This window comes from Sarcophilus harrisii, chromosome 3 (genome assembly GCF_902635505.1).
Source record: "Sarcophilus harrisii chromosome 3, mSarHar1.11, whole genome shotgun sequence".
NCBI classification, from domain to species: domain Eukaryota; kingdom Metazoa; phylum Chordata; class Mammalia; order Dasyuromorphia; family Dasyuridae; genus Sarcophilus; species Sarcophilus harrisii.
Window position 1 is genome coordinate 252,475,265 of NC_045428.1, and position 22,947 is coordinate 252,498,211.

General features: G+C 48.9%; 1 protein-coding gene across 8 annotated transcripts in view; it reads left to right on the forward strand.

Moving 5' to 3' along the window:
* Nucleotides 1–304: 304 nt before the first annotated feature.
* Nucleotides 305–22,947, forward strand: part of BCOR (BCL6 corepressor) — a 74,334-nt gene continuing 51,691 nt past the window's right edge. For 5 of the 8 annotated variants that reach the window (XM_031959420.1, XM_031959425.1, XM_031959427.1 and 2 more), the window contains exon 1: nucleotides 11,560–12,462. The gene's annotated coding sequence lies outside the window, so the exon portion shown is untranslated. Of the gene's footprint in view, nucleotides 1,167–11,559; nucleotides 12,463–12,840; nucleotides 12,903–13,033; nucleotides 13,251–22,947 lie in introns of those variants that run through there. The other 3 variants (XM_031959422.1, XM_031959421.1, XM_031959423.1) reach the window with 3 other exon arrangements.

Below are 22,947 nucleotides of genomic sequence, written 5' to 3' on the forward strand. Positions count from 1 at the left end.
AACCTATCACTAGCTGACTCCTCTTAGCAACAAGTCCCCTAGTTAAAATTCTACGCCCCCCCCCTCTTCTTTCTCTCATCCCAGGGTAATCTGTGAATCCTATTTCACCGCCCCCCTCCCCAATTCACCGAAGTTGTTTGGTCTATTCTCTTTCTGATCCTTTTGTCAAAGAAATGCCCCCATCGACATAAAGCCCCAAGCGATAACTCGGAAGGGGAGGACGATTTTAGCAGATTTGAGAAAGAGTGGGTAGGTCATATTATTTGAATCTCTAGAGTAGGCAGAATCCCCCCCCCCCCCCCCGAAAAGGTTCTTTCCTGCTCTTGTGGTCACTAGGACCTTCTGGTCAAATCTCCTTCCTGGCTTGGAGTTGTCTCTTGAAGGAGGGAGGAAAGGGGAGGTGCGACGCCGCATAGGGAGTGGGGATGTGTATTTGTTTTTGTGTTGGAAGGCGGTAGTGGTGGGGAAGCTCTGCAGGAGAAGTTTCCACCATCCTTCCGTCCCTCCCTTCCTTTGCTGCCAAAATCCCCCGGCCCCTCCTCATACGAACTGCCTTACATTAAAACCATAAGTTTAGCTTAACCAGAGCTCCAGACAAAAGCGAACATTTTGCAAAGGCCGTGGAAAACAAAAGATAGAAAATGGTACAGACCCACCAAGAGGCGCCTGGCAGTGAATGGTGTCCAGCTGAAAGAGTGCGGGGGAGGAAGTGGAAGGCCAGGAATAGACAGACTGTGATATCTATCCTGTAAAGTGCTGGGGGGGGGGGGGGGTGTAGTGGAAAAAGGAATACTTCGCCATCTTTTCATCACACACACACACAGAGTCGCTCTCAATTCGGCCGCTACGTCTCGCTTTTTTTTAACAGCAGAAAACGTGCGATTAACAGCCAGACAGGCGGAGACTCCGTGGCCCCGCCGCTGCTACACACAACGCCCGCAGCAGCAGCGCTGCCTCCCAGCCCTTCTTCCCCCACCCCTTCCGCCTTCCTCGGCCCGAGCAGTAATAATCCTCGCAGCCAGCCCTTGTGTGCACTCTCATTAAAGAAGGGAGTTTCTCCCTCCCCCCACCCCACTTTGCGCTCTAGCTCAACTCTCTCGCTGGCACAACGTCTTCTCCACCCAGAACTCGAGCTCAGAGGAGTCGGCGGGATGATCACGAAGTAGGTGTGTGTGGAGAGGGGAAGGGGGGGGTGGTCAAGTGTTGTCTCAGACTCGGGAGTCATCTCCCCCCCCTTGCACCCCTCCACCGTTCTCCTTCCCCTTCTTTCCCCCCCTTCCCCGCTGAAGCGCAGAGTGGAGCAATTGGTTTTGGGGAAAGGAGCAGCGTTACCAGTCCCGGAATGTTTGGATGCCTCATTTCCAGAACGGTGTGACTAGGACATCGATATCAGTCTAGTACCAGTTCGGGCTGCAGGCCTCTAGCCTAAGAAATTAGCTGCTTCTTTGGGCTTATTTTCCCATGTCGAGGACAGATTAGGGACCCTCGATCCTGGAGGCAAAAGATGGGCTATCTTCTAAACTGTTGTTTGAGATGGAAGCAAGGAAAAGACGTTTTATAGACATACTTTTTTAATATAGTTTTACTATGGGAAGCTCTAGACCTTGAAGGCAAGAAAAACTCGAGTGGATTCCAACGTGGTTTGTTCACAGCCCCCCCCCCCCGAAAAAACTTAAGGCACAGTTTGGAGCTGCCGTGTGCATGACCCGAGGGGGGAGTACAAATCAGTCAGGAGACAACTCTATCTAGCCTCGATTTTGCTGGGGCCCGTTTCCCCCGTCAGGTCCTAGCTAAAAAGCCACTCCCAAGAGAGACATGCCCCTAGCTGTAGGGCCCGGAGAACAGGTGTTCCCGCGGGGGGGGGGAGAGAGAAAAGGAGGGGTGGGGAAGACCGTGGCCCAAGTCAGCAGCTAGCGCTTGCTGTCGGCCTCCCGCCCGGGCTCCGGAAAGGCTCCGGGGCTGCCCCGGGTCGTCGGGCGCTGCTGCAGTGGAGACGGGAATAAGGGAAGCTGCCGGTGCGGGAACACGGACCGCTCCTGGTGGCCCAAGGCGCCACGTACGGCGGGGGGTAGGGGGGAGAGCTTCCGGGCCCGGGACTGCCTCGGCGGCTCCGACGGTTAGGTTTCCCAGGTTGGAGCCGGAGGAAGCACCCGGCGAGCCGCCGAGTTGCTCTTTCGGAGCGGCACCCGCCCGGGGAAACCTCTCAGTTTCTGGCAGCTCCCGCAGTTCACAGGAAAGCGCGCTTGCTCTCCTGCTCCTCCTCCTCCTCCTCTTTCCTGCCTCCCGCCCTTCTCGCACACACCCCTTCCCTCCCCCCTGGCCGCCACGGCTGCCAGGCTGTGGGAAGAGGCGGGGGTTTGTGGTGGGTTGGGAGGGAGAGCCGCGGGGCTGCGAGGGCCTAGGCCCCGAGCCCAGGCAGGGCGGGGCGGGGGAGGGGATCGGGGAAGGGGGAGGCGGCGGGAGCGCCGGGCTGGGCCGGGCTGGGCCGCGCTGCGCGGCGCTGCTTGCAGCCGCCGAGCCTCGAGAGCTGCTGCTGCTGCCGCCGCTGCCGCTGCCGCCGCCGCGGCTGCTGATACGGCCGGGAAGATGAAAAGCTTCTTGGTCGCCGCGGCGCCAGGGAGGGAGCGGCCGGGCCCCGCTCGGCTTAGTTTCCAGTTCCCTTCCCCATCCCCCACCCCCAGGCCGAGCAGGACCGAGCCCAAGCGGGCCGAGCCCGCGGTACCCGGGTCCCGCGTTCGCTGCCCAGTTTCCCGCCCGGGTCCCCACCTCCCTACCCCCCTGGCCCGGGTTGGGTTTTGAGCCTCCGCCAGGCGGATCGCCCGAGGGGAACTCTGGCGGTGACTAATCGTGCTCGTGTGGGGCTTACGTGAGGCAGATGCTGTCATCGGCTGCCCACTCGCTTTGGAGCCTACGCTGCGGCCGGGCTTCTCGGAGAAGGGCAAGAGGAGGAGCTTCCCGGGTCGTCTGCGACTGCTGCGGCGGCTGCTTCTCCTCCCTCGAGGGAAAGCCCGCGGCCAGGCTCCTAGCCCGACGGGACCCGAGGCCCCGGGCTGAAGAGGGAGGGGGACGTAAACGAGGAAATGTCCGGGGGTGGGGGGGTGTGCATCCGCGCTCCTGCGGGTGCCAATGTGTTCTTCGGGGTTGGGAAAGTATATCCGGGTACAACTGGGGTGTGTGTGTGTGTGTGTGTGTGTGTGTGTGTGTTACGGCGGCGTTACGCATCCTTCGGGAGTCTGCTTGGGTGAAATGTGTAAGCCACTGGGGCAGTGGGTGGGCAGCTTCGTAGCGTACTTGGGCTTCTGCGTACCTGCACTCGTTACGGCGCTGTAACCAGTCAGTCGGAAACCTGGGTGGAGAGGGATCCTCGGTGTATCCACGCGAAGAGTGGCAAAGTTGGCGCGGCACTGGGAATTTTGTCGGCTGGGAAAGCCGAGCCCTGGGCTAAGTAAGGATGGATATAAAGAAATGCTTTTTTGGTTAGGCCTAGGAGCTAAAGGTAAGTAGGGAACTGACCCCAAAAGGGAGGCCCCAAGCAAGATTTCTTTGTATCCCTGAGCTCTTCAGGTGTAGCCTGGGATCAACTGCCTGGACCTAGGCTTTTCCCTTTAAAATCTTCAGTTTCATCTAAACCATCAAGGGTAAACAAACTCACATGGCGAGTGATTTGGCGGAATCCTCTCGGAACGGACCTGTGCGCAAAGTATTTTATATTTAAAACCATGACAATAGCCACCCGGATACTGCCTAGCTTTGGGTGCTCCTGTGTCCTGTGGCGAGAGGTGCTTTGCCTTCTTTTACTGAAGATTATAAAAGTCAGCAGAGTTTCTTTGCATTAACAACTATCACATGTTGACATAGTTATGTGACCCTCCCAAATGCAACTACCTGTTTAGTTTCAACACTGAGTGATAAGTAAAACAAAAACACCATTCCTTAACTAGAAGGAAAACCTGGTGGAATACTTGTGGGCAATGACTGAGACGGTAAGGTTGGATGCAGAATAAATTCCATACACACATCCCAGGTTTTATGTTGCCTAATTACCGGAACAATCCTGGCCCTCAAAACCCAGGCTTGAAAACTCGAGTTTGAGGTCTTCTTTTGCCTTTCGAGCCCCGAGGATTCAGAGGTAGCTCCTGGTGAAAAGAAGGTGAATTTTAAATGCCATTTCCCTGGGAAAATGCTTTCCTTTGGCGCTCTCTTGCTCTTTTAGATGCAGCTTTCGAAAAGAGCATTTTTGCAAGATAAGAAGTGACCGATCAAAATCGCTGGGGGGAGGTTGTAAGCAGCCGCTTTGCCCCAGCTTAGTGTTATCTTATCTTTCACACTTGCATGGAGGAAAAAAAAGTGGCTTATCTTTATACCCACCCCCATCTCGCCTTAATTGCTAAAAAACATTGTGTTGCCTTAAGCTGCTGGGGGGGGGGGGTCCTCTCGAGTGTCCTAGAAAAAAGGCAGGTTCAACAGTTTAAATTGTGGGCCTTTCGGGGTATGAGTAGGAATATATGTTTTCTCTTCTACAAGCCATTTCTTGCTTAAGTATAGCCTATGGGGAAAATACCCAATTGCTATTCCTTCTCACTCCTTCTAACCCTCCTCCCCCCCGAAAAAGCCTGAATGTTTTACTTCCAGGAGACCACAGGTTTACTTAGGCACACCCCCTCATCCCACACTCCCCTCCCCCATTGGATTTACCCCAAACCCAAATTTACCAAAAAGCAGATTGCCTGGGGCAGACTCGGAGCAAACCAAGTCTTTGCTCTACGCTTCCTCCGTTTACCAGTGGCTTCAACCCCCCCCCCTCCCCTCCCATCTCCGCTGCACCCAGCCCCCACCTCAAGCCCTGTGACCATCGACTCCCACTTTGCCCTTGCTTCCACAGTCGTCCTCTTACGCACACACTTCTTTTAGTAAAGGGAACTAGTGAGTCAGTGATTCATCGCCTATTTCAAATCATTGAAATGTATGCTAGTGTCTACAAAAACACACTTTTAAATAATGCCGTTCTTTCCTTCCATGCTGTTATATTTAAACTCTACATCTAGCTGGATTTTTCTTCTCCTGGCGGTCATTTGTCTGTGTCATGGGCAGGCCACTAATGGCCGGGATTCCAGGCGGTGTGCATTATGCATTACGACTCCATACCATAGAAACACTGAACGTTCCCTCCGAGTTTTTTCGCACAAACTACCGGCCATCTCAAGCCCTATTAAAAACAAAACAACAGCAACAAAAAGATTTAAGAGTATCTCTGTAGTTAATACTTGGGGGTGGGGGGAGTGTTAGATTGGTGAATGTAAAGCGTCTGGGAATCATGAAAATTGGCTCTGTGCTTGCTTAGACTATGTGGAATCTCCGTTACTTCTTTGCTTAGGTACCATTTTTTCCCCCTCCTGGTTTAAGCTTCTGCATTGAGAGATAATCCTGACAGTTCTGTTTCCTTTGCTGACTTAATCGATGTCAGTGAGGCCCTTGAAGGTTCAAGATCTTAAGAACCATCAGTACTTGCGTTCCTGTTTATTTGAATTCTCAACTCTTCTTTGTGCCCCCTTGCCTTTCTTTACCTTTTCTGATGCCTCTTCTTTTCCTTTCCCCTGAATTCTTGCTCTCACCCCACCTGTCAACTTCTCATTATTTAGCTCCCTTCTTTTCCTTCCTTGTCCCCTGTCCTTACCCGCTCCCCTTTGCCTTGCCCTGACCTGCCCAACCATGCTTGCATCTTTATAAATCTAACCAAGGGAAAGAACAGAATTCCAGATAGTTTTTTCAACTCCTGTCTTGTTTCTTTTGAGTGTTGCCCTTCGGCTGGCTACTATCTTTCCAGCATCTCCTATCCTGGCAACTGAGTTTCCCTACCTGCCAGTGGCTTAGAGTGGAAAGAGAATAGAGAGAGAATAGAGGATGGGGGTTGGGAGAAGAAAGATGTTCACCTCCCAGAATACTCAGCTCCTTTTCTAAACTACTGGTCCTTTAGTGAAGAGTCAGCAAATAGGGAAATTAAGAAACAAAATGGCCAGGATCATACTACTGGGACTATCCTGGCATTAGCTTTCATGCTTTGTGAGTATCCAGGCATTTGAATTGGTTTCTACCCCACTCCCAGCTTCCCACTTACCACCTCCTGCTGCCTGGATTTAAAATATGCACAAGGGGAGGCTTTCTATATAAGCATCAGAGGTGGGATGTGGTGTTCAGGTTTATCTAGGAAAAGCATCTGGCCAACCATATTTGGATTGAGAGCTATTATGCAGCTCTGTGACTCGATGACTTGTTCCCCCCCCGATCCAGAGTGCAGAATTCTGCCCTGCCAGGATCTGCTGTGCTAATCAAGACCCTGATACAGTTATTTTCCTTTGAACTGCCTGAATACATATTAACTGAGAAAGGTAAACAGTGGTCATCTGCCATGCAGCTGGTATTTCACAAACCTGAGACTTGTTTTGTGTCAGGGTTCTATAGACCTGTGAAACACAAACTAACAGCCTGGTTATGTTGAGATACAACTCAGCCTTCTCTCTATCTTTTTATCCCATTTTAATTTCCATTCCTTTACCATCACCCCCACAATTTTAGAATGCTATCTTGAGGATCTGTGTTCCTGACCACATGTTAAATTATTAAAAAAAATTTTTTTTAATCACTCCACAATCCAGGTATACTCTATATAGTTTGGGGAAAGATATCTCACATCTTTTGACAAAACTTAATTAGTTTTGTCTCAGAATAGACTTAGTTTAGACTCAGAATGTTTTCAGACATATTCAGCTGTTATCATTGTGGAGTGCCTTAAAGGAAGATAGATGATGCGATCTGTGGGAAGATGGAAGGTAGACTGGAGAGAAGAGAAGGTGAAAATGGGTTGAGCATGGATTCATTTAATGAATCTTCTATGTTACTAACTGCTCAGAGTTATTTTTTTCTATGGGACATGGAGGTTTTGGAGTCAGGATATAGAGTGTAAGGGAGGGGTAGTAGGAGTGATGGAACTGCTTGAGTTGATTTTCATAAATGTTTAGTATTAATAGCCTTATTCTTTATAAAGTAAAAGTGCAGTGAATATAATCTCCCAAATCCTTTCTATTGGGGAGGCAAGAAGCTCACATTGTGTGAAAATCTCACGTTCAGTATATGAAGTATGAAGGAGCAGCCTCTATAAAATGACGGTGGAAGATTGTCTTGGCTTTTTATTTTGATTCCTACACAACCAGTAAAACCAAGTACCACAATAAACAATGTTAGGGACACATGAACAAATTGCATAGAGGCTGACAGCCACTAAACGTTTACACACAGGGCAAGGAGATTCAGAATTGCTGCCAGACTAGGGAACTAGACTAGAATGGGTAGTGCTGATTTTTGCCTGTGGTCGTTGGGTCACCATGGTGGTAGACTTCATTGTAAAGAGGAAGCTTTGACCTGGGGACTGCTCCCTGGAGTCTACCCCATATGTCAACACCTGGCCCATTTTCTGAGAGTGTGAGATCCTGGATCGAATTTTAAGCAGTTGTTGCTGCCAGCATGAAGCTTAGTCATATTTTATAAATGCTGTATACTTACAGAGAGACTAGGGAGATGGAGGTGGGGGAGGACATTGTGTATCCCCTAAAAGCTAGTCTCCATTCTTTTATATCTTGTGTCAATTTCCCTCCCTGGCTTTTTTGCTTCATTCGGCTCCTTATTCTCTCTCTTGCTCACTGGCTAGCTAGCTCTCAAGCCTTTTGCTCGCTGGCTTTCATTGAAATCCTCCCTTCACTGAGTGCTGTGTACAGCGGACTGACCCCCGGGTCAGCTCCCTGAGGGGCTAGTGGGAGGGGAGGAGAAGGAAGAGAAGAAGGGGGGGGGGGGTGGAAGAGGGGAGTGGGAAGGAGATCTGGACGGCCATGAACAGACCGCGGGCTCCTATGTGATCCTAGACTAACAAGCCTATTCAGCCCTCTCGGCTAGAAGTCAGGTAGTGCACGGAGCTGCAGATGCAGTTTAAGGCTATTAGTCTCTAATGTCATAGGCCCTAGAGGTGGTGGTGGTGGTTGTTTTTACGTTTGTGTGTGTGTGTGTGTGTGTGTGTGTGTTTGCGAGGGGCTGAGGTCTTCACTCACTGTAGTCCACCTACCCGGAATTCTCGCTTAAGAAGGTGGGCCTCAGGGCAATGCGGAGGAGTATCTCGGAACAGAAAGCGAGACCAGGCATTTTTATTCTTAATTCGGCACGGAAGTGACTCCTCCTTCCCTTACAGTTATGTTAAATTGTGGAAAGTATTCAACAAAAATTAGTGGACATATTGGGAGTTTCTTCAATAGATTGCAGGAAAACCTTTCAAGTTTGAGACTCATTGTGGTGACATAGACCTTAATATGGGCAAGACCTCATTTTCAAAAAGATGAACACAACAAATTTTGTCAAGGGTAAATTCACTGACTTGTTTTCTCCAAGCATCAGATTTCCACCAAGTGCCAATCCCTCATTGCCAGGCCACTTCCTTTTACAGCTTTTTGTTCTATTTGTTTTAACTAGCGGACTTTTCAAATAAGACAAACATGCCCCCAGGAACTCGAGGGAACTGAACGCTATCAGTTCAGCCACCTAGTCCTCTCTGGTCCCCTAGGTTTTCCAGAAGTTCTGGATTATACATTTGATACTGATATCCGTGAAAAGCTTGTGCAAGGAGTGGGGGTTGGGGAAGAGAGGAAGGAGAGGCCGATTGGGTTCTTGGTTTAAAGACTTTTCCCTGAGGGTTGAGCAGAACAGAAATAAACTGGCGATGCAATTGGTTCTCCCAACCCAATTCTACTGTCTCAAAACTCTTTGACCTTTTAACCCAGTAAAGCCAAAAAAATCAAAATACTTAATCTCACTCTCTGATTTATATTCACACATATTTTCTTCTTTTCCCTTTTCCTAGGAACACCCCAACTTTCATCCTTGATAAATTGAGACTGAATAAAAGACCATAACATGTCACTGAGGATTTTTTTTTTTTTTAAACTATAGTGAGACTGGAGAAAATAAAGTACAGAGAACCAGAGGCCTTTTCTCCAGCTGTGCATCTGTAACTCACGTGTGTTCACTCTAATAACTTTTAATGTCTGGACCTAAAATGTCTTTATAAAAAATAGCTTTACAACGTAATAGTCCAGGTGTCTTTCTGCTTGTTACCGGAGATTAAAAAAATGTGTGGGATAGTTTTCAGATACACATACCCCCAGAAACCCAGTAAGAAAAAAGCCTGCATTCCATTCTCAAGCATCGCATTCTGGAACTGTTCTTTATCGACCTATACAGGAAGCAAACATCTCCAAAGCTCAACTTCGGACAGCCTCACCATGGAAGCTAGCTAGGTAGACTCCCAGATTAAGGCATATAGGTGAAAGGCGCTAGCTTCTGACATTTTGCATCAGTTGCTCCAGCAATTAGAATGCTTAGAGATTGAATTCTGACTAGAATTTGTCGATATAGTTCTGCCTTGAGTTTCGGGTTTCAAACGGTAGATATGTTTCACTTCTGCTTTGAGAGGGCCAACATTTTTTTAATAGACAGAAAGACCGAGGACTTAAATAGAATGATGCCAGAGGCCTGTTGTCAGAAGTGAAGTAAAAGAAGAAAGAAAACATCTGGTAGATAGAATATTTTCTCCTTCCACTTTGGCCATAGAGATCACTTGGCGTTTTCTTTTCTTTTATTCATTTTAAAGGCTCTCAAAAATTCACATTTGTGTTAAAAAGAATTAGGAGAAAAATTTTGCAGTTTTCTTCCTATACGTTTGCATGCCTCATCCATTTCAGACTGATTTCTAGAAGGTTTTGTAAGACACGATCTTTTACTTGGACTTTTCTACAGCTCTCTTCCTCTCCCTCCCATTTCCCTCTCGTCCCCTTTCCCCCTCTATGGTACATTCATACCGCAGATCCGAGAAGCTTTGAGCACCTAGTAAGGGAGATGGTTGAGTCAGGTGCCAGGCTTTCCCAGATTAGTCAGGCCCCTCTCGGACTTGGCTCTCCTATCCCGCAATGGTCAGGTCTGGCTCCGGCACAAGGAACACCTCAGTCACAGGGCTTTGCGATCTGGATGCGGCGGCAGCTTGGCGCACTGGGGCATTATTCAAGACGGGCGTGATGGACTGGAAATTTATGTGAAGAGCCTGAGCCAAAAGTTGCTCATTGCCAAGAAAAATTAAAAGCTATAGATAATTCAGTAACTAAGGGTTAAAGGTCCAGGTGGCCCCACGAGCGTTCTGAGGCAGAAATTGCCTCGGAGGAGCCGGGAAGGGAATATTTCTACCCCCTTTAGCCCCGTAACTCCGGGGCTGTTCATTCCCCTCCCCCAATCAATTCCCCCTACTCCGGGACCTGCCATTTCCAAACAATTCCCACACTATTAAAATGTGTAAGGAAACTTGGGCCAGGAGATTGGGCGGAGGAGCCTGCTAACAAGGGTGGCATTTTTATGTAGCCCCTTGACACATAAATGTGAAAGAGCCCAGAAGAAAGGGGACTGGGGGAGGGTAGGGGTGGGATAGGTTGGGGGTGGGGGAGTGGGGTGGGTAGGTTGGAGAAAAGGGGAAGGGCGAAGCTTGAACCCCCTCTCTCTCTCTCTCTCTCTTCCTTTGGTAAGAGGCTGGCGACGGTGCCGGGAGGTGGGAACTACACCGGTTGGGGGTGGGGGGGAGAGGGGGTTGGTGGCGAAAGGCGGCGGCGGCGGCGGCGGCGGTGGCAGCAGCAGCAGCCTCGGAGCGGAGTCTGGCGGCTGCTGCTGGGGTTTTGACAGCTTTGGCAGAGCGAAGTGAGAGGAGCTTTATGGTAATTGCGGTTCTCCACTGGCCTTCTGGGTAGCGAGGGGAGTCTCGGCAAACGGCTGGGAGAGACCCCATTCTCCCTCCTCCCCCTAACTCCCGCGCCCCCTCCCTCCCTTCTCTTCCTCAGTCCCTCCTTCCCTCCCTCCGCCTCTCTCCACTCAGTCTCTGCGGGCCGCCGCCGCCGGAGTCTCCCCAGCTTAGACCAGGCGCAGTGCCCCGGCCCGGCGTGCGCAGCAAACTCAAGCTAGCCAGAGTCAGGAAGGGAGGAAGCCGAAGGGAACCGAAAGCGAGTACTAACGCCTGGAGAGCGAGAGGGAAAGACTGGTGGTGGTAGTGGCTGTGGCGACGCTGGTGGTATTGGAAGGGGAAAAGAGAGCGAGGGAGGGAGAGAGAGAGAGAGAGAGAGGGGGAGAGAGAGGGAGAGAGAGAGAGAGAGAGAGAGAGAGAGAGAGAGAGAGAGAGAGAGAGAGAGAGAGAATCCATTAAAAGAGAAAATAGTGGGGAAAACCTTTAAAGGTGGATACCTGTCCACTTCTCCCCAGACCTTAATCACAAATCCCTATTAGGGAAGGGGTCACGAGTTTAGGGGAGGGGGAGATCCCAAACTTGGGAGAGAGAAACGAGACGGCGGTGGCCCGAGCGCTGCGCCGGCGGGGGGGAGGGGAGGCCGCGGCTCAGAGGAGGAGGAGAAGAGAGGAGGAGGAGGAGGAGGAGGAGGTGGAGGGAGGGAGGGAACGAGGGCGGGGGGGAACTGTGTTGGGAGCGCAGCGTGCAGCAGACGGAGCCCGGGCTCCCAGCGGCAAGGTGAGGAAGAGCCGCTTTCCTCGCGGAACAACGGAGGCAGCCTGAACAACAGCAGAAGCAGGCGCCGCAGCGCACGAAGGAGAGGGGCAGACCGAAGAGCGGGCGGTGGGGCGGGGGCGGGGGCGACCCCGCCGAGGGCGGAGGGGGAGCCAGAGAGCCCGAGAGGGATTCGGAGCCGCGGCGTCTCCGCGTAGGGGACGAGTTCGGCAACACACCCAGCCAGAGCCAGAGCTAGGGACAACATGGCGCTGTGGATCCGGCCCGAGCCCGAGCGGCCGCGGCGCCGGCGCTCCTACTAGCAGCCCCCGGGAGCCATCCGTTCAGCGCTCACCCAGCGCCGCGGCGTGGGGCGCTCGGCCGAGCTCGGTCGGGTGCGAGCAGCCGGGGGACGGGGAGACGAGGCAGCCAGAAGAAGAGGAGCCGGGGCCACCCCTGTCGCCACCTGCCTAAAGGATCCAACCCTCCCCGTCCCGTCGTCCCCCCTCCCCCTCCCTCCTCGCCCTGTCCCCTCCCCCTTCGGAGCCGAGAGCCCACCCCCGCGGCCGGCCCGACCCCGAGGGCAGCCGGCTGGCTGGCTGGCAGACACCGGGAGGAGAGCGCGCGGCAGAGCGAGCGGGCGACCAAGAGAGAGACGGCAAACTTTGATTCTCGCCCCGCTTCCCCGGACTGGTTCTTTCTCAGTTCATTTACACCCCCTCTCTTTTCCCCTGACCCTCCCCCCTCTACCCCACCCCACATCCTCCCCTCTCGAAGACTTGGCCGTGGGGGGGGAGGAAAAAAAAAAGCCCCAACAACAACTTCAAAGCGCCGGAGCGGAGGCTCTCCCTCGCCAGCCACTCGACGCAGCCCTTCCCAGCTGGAGATTTAAGGTCAGTGCCCGGAACACCTTTCCCCGGGGAGACTGGGGGGAAGGACGGGCGGGCGGGAGGAGAGAAGGCGCACCATCTGGAGCTGTCCCCCGCCCTCCGGCGCCCCGGCCGGGACTCGAGGGTTTCCCCCATGTCTCTTGTAGCGATCTCCTCCTCACCCTCCCGCGTGCCCCGGGGCAGCTTTCCCGTGTCTGGCGCTGCCCCCTCCCCGTTCGTTCCTTTTTATTCAGTTGCTATAAGTTATAAAATATGCAACAAACCTAAAGCAGCCCGGCGTGGGCTGCAGGGAGGGACGGGAAGGTGGAGGGGGGGAGGGGGGGAGGATGGGTGCGGGGGGAGGCGGGGGGGGGGGGGGGGGAGGGAGGGAGGAAGGAGACGGCCGAGGATCGGAATGGAAGTTTGGAGGCAGTTCGTGTATGTGCGAGCTAGCAGCAGCGACTGTGAGTTTGGGGGGAGGTTGAGAGGGGAGGCGGCCGCGGTAAAATGGGAAACTGCCGATCGCTCCAGGTTAGCCCGGAGCAGGAAGAGGAGGCGGCGGCGGTGGCGGTAGCGGCGGTAGAGGAGGAGGATTGCCGTCGGCTTTTCTTTCTCGGATCTAGAGAGAACTGTTTTAAAAACAACAACAAAAAAGCCCACGCCGCTTGGTTCTCGTATGACGATCGTTCTTTTCCGTAGAAAGACTGGGCGTGTGGTGTCGGGGGGCCCCGAGAGCCGGGAGCACTGCTGCGGAGGGCAGCCCTCCGCCCTTCCTTCCCAAGGCCGAGAGGGCGAATCACACGGATTAAAAGGTGGGGGGCCGAGGGCAGAAGGTGGGGGCAATCTCCGCTTCTCCCCTCCTGGTCAGGCACTTTATTTAAACGTTATTTTATGGTTGGGGTTTTTCCCCTTTCCCCCAGCACCCCCCGCCCCCCACGGGGGCGTTGCGGACTGCGTTGAAAGTTCTGGCCTCTGAGGGGTGTGGGGGAGTGGAGTTAAGCCTTTTTTTTGGGGGGGGGGGCGTTAGATGGTGCGGACTCTAGGAGAGAGACCTTGGTTGTGTGGAAACCGATTCCTGTTCGGATTCTTTTCCTTGTGTGCGGCTGTTTTTTAGTGTGGGTCCTTGTCCAGCGCCAGCGAAAAGTTTATTCCGCCCGAGGAAGCTCTTGTCCAGCGTGTGGGAAGGTGGTGGGGACGGTGGGGGGCGGGTGGAACTCGCGAACGGGGCGGCGATGGAGGAGATGGGGCGCTGGGCAGTGCGGGTGGGGGGCGGGGTTCGAGCCGAGGTGGACGCCAGGCCCGGCCGAGGGACCGCTCCTCCCCTGGAAGGCCGGCTGAATTCCTCGCCAACTGTGGTGGCCTATGTGCTGCGGAAGAAATGTACTTGCTGTCGATAATGCGAGTCCGGAGCGACATTTTCTGGGCGTTCGTGGTTTTAAAAAAAAAATAGTCCCCTCTCTGCTCCCGCGTTCTCCCTCCCCCTGCAATTTCCTTCGTCTAGTCTTCCGCTGCTCCGAGGTCTAGGAAACTGCTGCTACTTGTGTGTGTACCTGACCAATGGTAGACCGAGATGGGTGAAGCTTTAATTTTTTACTAATGAGTTTTTTCCAGAGAGTAAGATGACTTGCCGCTTTAAGTGTTTACGTATGATGGAGGAGGAGGAGGAGGAAGGCTGTGTGTATTTAAAAATAAACAACAGCAGCAACAACAACAACAAAAAAAAACAAAACGTCATAGCTTCAAATTGGTATGCACACAGACTAGTGGAAAAGGCTTAGAGAGTCCAGGCGGCTCTGGTTTTAACCTTATGTTTTTGAGAGTTTTCTTAGGTATGGAAAGAGGTCTTTGGTCTCGGAGATAGGCCTTAGCTAGATTCTATTCGGAGAATACCTAAAATTGGTCGGTTAGCAAAGATAAGAAGGAAGTCTCCCACCCCAGAAGGTGGTGGGTGGTAGGCAGAGACAGCAACTTGGATATTTCTGGCCATCTAACACTTCCTGTGGCATTGGAAACAGACACTACCAGCTGAAATCAATGGTTACTTGGTGTTGAATTCGACTTTGCTAATAAGATGGCGAGTGCGCGAGGTATTTTAATTGTTGGTCTTGTGTGGGCAGTTCAGTGATATTCTTTTGCTGCCCTCTCTACTCACCCCCCACCCTCAGGCCGTTATTCAGTCTGCACTTTGAAATTGCTGTTCTTCTGGGAGCGTCGTCGAGGGGAAAATCGGGATTATTATATCTTGCCTGGTTTTTAATTCGAAGGTGGCCAGCAGTGTGCTGAGCACCCTAATTGCTGTGGGGGTGGGGCGGGGTGTGGATTATTAGGTTTCTTCTCTTGAAGGTCTAGGGTTTTGGTTTATCCCCAGTGCAGTACTTTGAGACGCCTTCACCAATAGGTGACTGAGAGTTAATTAGGAAGTATTCTCTGGATCAATGAGTTGCACAACTCATTAACTATTCTTCAGCCTTCTGCAGGATTGGACCTCTGCCGCCCACGCTGCATCCACCTTTGAGAAGGGGGGGGGGGGGGGTTTTGAAGGTAGACGTGGGAACTGAGTGAGGGGGAAGGGAAGGAGGGGCAGGAAGGAGGTGTGATTAAGAGGCATTTAACTTTGCTGGGTATTGCCTTCCGTGTGAGAAGCAGAGCCAGCCAAGACATCCATTTTTCTTCCTGCCTTCTCTGTCGCTGTCTGTCCTCTGGCTCTGGCTCTTTAACACACTCTCACTCGCTAGCTCTGTCTCTGCCTGTCTCTGCCTCGCAGTTCTCCCCCCTCCCCCCGTCTCTTTTCTCTGAGAGCCGGTCGCGGTTTGCTCCCCGCCCAGTTCGGGATTAAACAGATATAAATAGGACTGCCCAGAGTTAGAGCTCCGGGGAAAAGCCCAAGCTGACCAGAACACTGGAGGAGGAGGGCGGCTGTTCTATTGGAATATTCTTCCCTGGGATTGCTAAAGCTCATTAATGGGGTATTGGTCAGCCTCTCTCCTCTTTTCACCCCCAGGCATCTCTAAAGCGAATTGAGCTAGCAGAGCCGAAGATTCCTGGTTTCTCAGGTGTTCTGGCTGGGCAACGTCAGTTTATACTAAGAGTCTTACTCCTAGAGCTGATAGATTGGAGCACAAAAAGGGAGAGTGGGGGGGTAATGAGGGAGGAGAAAAGGGGTCAGTAGGACTTTCTTTTAACCCTTTCATGATGTGAAAGGTAACTTGAAAATTTAGTTTGATTAAGTATGAGAAAGGAAGGTATGATCCTCCCTAGGATTCCTTTTCTGTTGTAAGTATCAGTTGGTTCCTAGGTACTCTGTTGTGTTAGGTATGGGACTGGTTTTTGAGTTTTTTGGGGGAAGGCAATCCAAAGAGTCTGAGAAGTTCTTTATCAGAAACTCCAGCTAACAAGCATATTCCTGTACTACTTTTAGGTGAGGCTCTCCACCTAATTTTGTGTTGCAAACACACACATGCACAACTTGAACTCATTGGAAGACCAGGGACCTGAGTAAACGAGTACATTGACCTTAACATATACAAAAAGAAAAGTTAAGTAATGCACAGGCCCAGGATGACATACAGAATCCAACATCTGTAGGTCAGATTCAGAGATAGAGAGAAGGAAACTGAATGGAAAGGCATTTTTAAGATTTATTAAGTTCTTACAATGTGCTAAACACTGTGCTGGGGACTACAGAAAGCCAGACAGTCCTTGTTCTCACAGAGCTCACACAGTAATTGAGGGAGACAACACATGTAGTTTGTAGGGTGGTTGAAAGGCCAGCTGGTCCTTAAGAGTCAGTGGCATGATTCTGTAGTAAGAGTGTGCCTTTTGGAGTCCTACAAGACAGGAAATAGAGATTTTAGTAGATGTATAGAATATGTAATGACAGGAATCCATAGGGAAAATGCAGGCCCCCAATTATATAGAGCTAGCTATGTGTATGCAGAGATAATCATGACAAGTTCAAAGAAATGTGTAGTATGATGTGTGTGTAGGACCAATGGGAAATGGGTTCAGAAAGTGTGGAATCATTTGCTAATGAGTTCCCTTTGTTAGAGTGGGATGGATGAGGGGATAATAGAGAATTCCTTCATTCTTTCAGTGTCTAAAAGATTCTGTCTTCAAGGAGAAAGCCCTACACTATATTACTACCAAGTTTTCCCATTACTTTGGTCATGGACCAGGCTGCTCCGACACAGGCTTATAAAATCAGATGACAGGGTAGAGAAGTGTATTTAGACACAGGAGGAAGAGTTTCAAGGGCACATAGACAAACACACCTAAAGATATCAATGTCTGTGTATGCGAAAAGACTGGCTACACAGACATTTACAGAAGGAACACCAAGAGAGACATACAAAGTCAGAGATACATATATGCATGTTCAGACAAACTCTGTTACAGATTCTTAGGGGAAGAGACCAGTAGAAACAAAGACCCATTAAAGGTGTATAAAAGGAATCACTCAGAAATAGAAAATGCTTGCATACTTGTATAGGTAGTTCCTGAACACACAGATAGCACACACACTTAGCCACATAGTACAAAGTCACGACTACAAAGTGAGACATAGGAGAAATAAGATTGTACTCTTTTCTGCAGAGATTCTTTACCCAGGCACATGTACATGCATGGGAAATACACTCATTGGGATGCATTCATTGGATAAAAGGTAATTAAGTAAGTGCAAAGTGGGATTTAGAGTTGGGAAGATTGAAGTTCAAATTCTGTCTCACACTTAGTAGCTGTGTAACCTTGGGAAAGTTATTTAACTTCATTAAAAGCCACATTTTCTTGAGGTTCAAAAGAGTACATATAAAGTATTTTGCAAACTACATAGCTCTAATTACTAGATGTTATTAATGTTAATAATAAAAGCAAGAAATGTCTAAATAGACATCACAATCACACTTAAAAAAAAAAAGGGAGAACTTGAAATGGCCTAGCCAAAGAGTGAGGTAGCAAACTCCGAGGTCAGTACTTTGATATAAGATACCTCTAGTCTTCTGAAATCCTTAAAGTATCAAAAGTCATGAAAAAAGAATTTATTTGGAGGTTTTTAGGTAGAAACAACTTCCTTCACATTTTAGAGCCTCTGTTAATAAAGATTTGAAGAGAAGACTAGTTCTTACTGTTTCATAATTTGTTTTGTGGAATTAGAAGGAGGGATATACTTTTTGAATCACATTTGTTGTTTGATTTACTGGGAATACAAGGTAGAGCAGATTGAGAGATTAAGGTTGAAGGGACAAAGTTTCAGGGAGAAAAGAAAAAAGAGTGGAGATCCTGGGGGTGAGAAACTTCATAGAGAGGAGGCCTACACTGAAATTCCTGAGTGAGAAAAAAGGCTTATGTTGAATATGTCTGGAGCATGCAACATTTGTGTTCCTTTTTGAGCCGGAGCTTGGGATAACCTAACCTTTATTGTGTTGGGAATATAGTCTTTTTGAGGAGGTTGAAGGAGCCAGAAATAGGACAACAAAGGCAAGGTAGTGATGTCCATTATAGTTAAATACATTTTCATAGTCAATAAACATTTATTAAAAGCGTCCTGAGTGATAAGCACGGAGCTAAGTATTAGGAATTTTTTTTTTAAAGACACAGGATAACCCCTGCCCCCAAGGAACTTAAAACATTTTTAGTGAGGGAGTCCACATTTAAAGAGAACTGGAAAGGATGGGGGGGGAGGGGTGGTTTAGAAATGTTACATTGCTTAGGGCCATGATGAAGTCCTGTAGTTGAGGTGGGAAATAATCTGAGATGATATGAGTTTGAGTTGGTTTTTGTCTTGCATGGAATGATGATGAGTATCTGGATATCATGATGTCCAGGAAAGCATACTGGTGGGAAGTGATAAGGAGGAATTCTGGATTCTCGTTAATGTGGTGGTAAATGAGAGAGGATCTTGTTATTAGAGGTAGTCATACTAGAAACACATTAGTTGTGTATTTGTTAACTAATAATTTGTTCAATCATGCCTGATTCTTAGTGATGCCATTTGGAGTTGTCTTAGCAAAGATACTGGAGTGGTTTGCCATTTCCTTTTCCAGCTCATTTGACAGATGAGGAAACTGAGGCAAACAGGGTTGTCAACTAGGCCAGAGCTAAATAGTTAATAAGTAACTGATGACAACATTAGATTTGTACGCAGGAAGATGAGATTTCCTAACTTAAGGCCTTGGCATTCTATCCACTCAGCCACTTAGTTTGCTGCCCTAATGACAATAATAGTTAGTATTTATGTAGCCCCTAGTATATATATTAGGTACTGTATTGAGAACCTTTATGAGGTGAATGCAGTTATCCCTGTTTTAGGATTGATGAAACTGAAGCAGATAAATTAAGCGATTGGTCCAAGGTTACACAGCTAGTATTACAGTAGTTACAACTACTACTGTGAAATACTTCTAATGATCAATAAGCATTTATTAAATGCCTGTTGTGTGCAGAGATTGGATTTGAACTTGGGACTTTTGACTCCAGATCCAGGATTCAACCCATTCGGTACCTAGGTGGCTAATCTTGAAGCCATCTCCTTCTTTATACCCATCTTTCTTGAACATTCTCTCCTTAAGTATAATGTGGAAACTTTGAGTAAAAGAAGCAGTTAGCTGACTAAAACATAGCCCACTCTGCCTCTTGGAGGTCTCCTGGGTGCTTGCCTCAGGACAGTTCTAAGAGTATTGCTGAGGTTTATGTTAATATTATACTCTTGTGCAAACTTTGGCAGTGTATTTTAGAGAGAGCACCAGTGAGAAATTGTCTTGTTTTTAATATCTTCTCTATAGACAAGTATCTTTTTTTTTTTTTTTTTTTTTTTTTAGCCTTCCTAACAAATAGCAATTTGAATGTGTAGGAGTTGGCACCAGGAGGGCAAGGAAGCACCTCTTGGTGACCCAAACAGAAAATCCATCTTTTGGACCATAAAAGTGATCTTTTTGTTGGGCACCTGCGCCATAAATCGTTGCCTGTGTTGTGATGGGCAAAAATTGTTGAGGGTGGGGTTTTAATTGCTTTATTTATTTTGGTGAGGCAGTTGGAGTTAAGTGATTTGCCTAGGGTCAAACAGCAAGTAAGAATAAAGTGCCTGAGGCTAGATTCTAACTCGGGCCCTCTGGATTTGAGTTGGTACTCTATCCCCTGAGCCAGCCAGCTGTTCCCGATTGTTGGGGTTTTGTGAGAAAGAGCTGACTTTTGGATCTGTGGTGTTGGAGGTAGGGGTAGTTTACTTGTATTTCAAGTCTTGTTGAATTGAGATCTTATAGGACTTGGACTTGGACTTCTGGTATTAGAGACTTTTTTCCTAGGTCTTACCTCTCCTTTATATACCTCATATATACCTGCCTTCAGAGTTGAGCATCTCATTGGGTGTAGAAAAGGATTATAAGATCATGGATTGTAAATTTAAGGGGCCTTAGAAGTTAGAGTTGGTTCAACCCAACCTCCATTTTACAGATAAGGAAATTGAAGCCCAGAGGGAAAGATAACTTGCCTAAGGTGACATTGGTGGTAGAACTAGAATTTGAACCCAGCTTTTATGACTCCAATTATCCTTTACACTCTTCACATTGAATCCTAGTTGTTTACTTTTCCTGAGTGAGAAAAAAGGAGACATTGGAGCAATATGGCATTTTGTGGCAAATCTAAGCCCTGCATCTGAGAAGGTGAATTCACTTTGCTCCTTTAGCAGTTCCTTTTTGCTTACAATATATTCTCTTTAATAAAAAAGCATTTCTTCAGAAAAGCAAACCACCACTTGTCGTTTTAAAACTTAAGTATGAGAGACATGTAGCCTCTTTTAAAAGGAAGAGGGGGGTTGATGATGTTCAAAGTAGGGAACAAACATCTTTTGCATCTAGAATTTAGAAGAGGATTGGGGAAACTGGGAGCTTTTCTTGCTGGGGTAAGCAATCTCAGGCCCTGATGGAGTTGTAATAGGATTTAAACAGAGGTCCCTTTACGGAGCCTGCAACTGATAACTAATTCCAGCCTGGTCGACCTTCTCTTAGTCCTGCCTCTGAAGGTCTAGGACCTGAACCTTTGGCCGGGCAGCTCTTGGCACTCTCTCCCAGGTCAGAGTTAATGAATGTTTCACCCAGGACTTCTCTGGCGGGCCTCAAACTCAGCCAGGGTCTAATGAATGTTCTGTCTTAGTCTCAGCACAGGAAGATCTGAGGCCACCTACTCCCCGGGAAACCTTTTGTAGTGAAACCATTCGACTCTATTTTTGTGACGGTCCAGATTGGATGATTGGGGAGGGGGGGAAGAGAAGAAGAGGAAAAAGGCAGGGGGGAGGAAACGCTGCTAGGTGAAGTAAGAGAGTAGAGTACTGAAGGAGTAAAACAGGGCATTTTTCTCCTAAAGGAAAAAAAGGAGGACGATGCTCTCTTCAGATTACTTTTGTCATAGTTTAATCATTTTTCAATAGATGCTTCCTGGGTGTATGGATTCAGTGGAAACCTTACTTTTATTTTTTTTTAATATTGTTCTTCTGTATTCGAAATTTCCCTTGTCCCTTAATGGGTTTGGTGCCTTGTGATTAGACATGCAAGGAAGTCCGCTTGGAGAAGATCCTGACAGCATGAAATATAATTTGTGATCTGAAAGACAGTTTCCAGTATAATCTCATTATGCACCACAGACTCCCGGTGTTATTTTGTAGAAGGCGGACAATGATCAATTTACATTGACCCGGGGCTGGGCGAGCTTTTAGATGGTAATTGCCATATTGATTTGCATGCAAAAAGGAGACCTGCTAAAATTAAAGACCGGAAGCTAAATTAAACTAAATTTATTGTCTAGGTGAAAACTGGAGAATGGGGGGAGGGGAAGCAGCGGGAAAGGGAATAAAATGAGGGTGCTTTGCAGTGGGTGGGGCTGATAAAGTTTCTGGAGAGTTTCTGAGGATCGATACTCTGAGCTAGTGTAGAAAAGCCTTTTTCTTGACTCCTTAAAAAAGATATTTTTCTACATTCGAGAAAATACCTGAAAATAGACAGTTTCGACGAAGCAAAATCTAACTTTCCCATTAAAAGCAAGGTCTTTTAATTAGACGATATCTGAGAAGTGGTTTCATTTAAGGGTTCCAGTTTTTATCCTTCCTTTCTTCTCTCCCTCCTTCTCTCCCCCTCCCCCCCGCCCGGTTGTTTGGTTTTTTTTTTTTAATCAAAGGAATCTCTCATCAGTTAACCAAAAATACTAGCTCGGGAGAGTTAGAATTTAAAATCGTCTTGCCTCCCCTCCTCTTTACCTCCCCCTCCCCCCCAAAGGCAGCAGTCTTTATTAGTCTGATAAGACAATTAAAAGAGAGAATGGGGGAGTCGGCCGGAGCTGGAAACTCTCGCTGCCAGTGCTGAGTGTATTCACTGGACCGTTAGGAAAGGGGGTGGAGGAGGTGGAGGAGTTCCGCTCTGTGGCACAATAATACTCTGGGCACAGTGGTATTGCCTCAGTTCGGCGACGGCGGGGTCGTTTTATCGTTTTAAGGAAGCGCCTTTTTCGAGGCTTAACTAGCAGGAGCCAGGGATGCTGCCCGTTTTCTCACGCCTTTCAAGCCTAGCGAGGGCGGGGGGAGGGGAGGCCAGGCGGCATTCTTCGGAAAACCACGTTTGTGTGGCCCGCCCGCCCAAGCGAGGTTTCCTCAGACCTGTGGTCAGGTCATGGTGGTGGCCAGAAACTTGGCCCGCCTGTGAGGAGGCCGGTGACACGTAGAAGAAGTACGTAGGACTAGCCTCACCTTTCTGGGTGAAGTGGTAAGGCATCTGAGGGGTGGGTAGAAAGAGGGATCGCTTCAAATGCTCCGATCCAAACATATCCCTCCGCTGGCTTGCCTTTCTGTCTTCCCCTTTCTTCTCTCTCTTTTAAAGAACTTAAGGAAGAACTTGCGTTCTAAACTTATTTCCTTAAAAAGAGGGAGGGAGGGAGGGGTGGGGGGGGTGGGGGGTGGCTTTAAAAAAGGAAACGACTTTCTGGCCTCATTCCCAGTAGCTAGAGCTAATAGACGATTAGCCACCCCTTCGCAGGCCCGAGAAAAGTTGACTTCCACTCCGTCCCTCCCTTGCCCTTCCTTCCTCTCTTAGAAGGATGGCTCAAGTCACCGTTTCCCTACTGGATGCTTCTTTAGAAAGCTTCCGAATAACTAAGCTCAGTTTTGATAGAGGGAGAGAAGCGCCATTTAGATCTACCAGATCAATTCTCATGGAAGCAGTTCCTAGGAATCTTGTTCTCGGACCAAGTCTGCCTGGTCCCCAATGGGTCTGCCTTCCATTGGCAGCCAAGGCACACCCAATCAGGATCGCTTTTTTCTTCCCTTCCATCGCAGCATTATCAGTGGTCGTCGGGAATTAATCACGTGAATCATCTATTTGTGATCTTATGTATTTGGTTATCTGTCTTGTGTAGTTGTTTAGGTTGACGCCTGAAAACCAAGAGGTAACCTGGAAAAAGTAGTCTGATGAAGCCTAACTTCTGAATAGCCTGGTCTTAGGTTTTCTTTGATAAGCAGATTGCACTACTAGA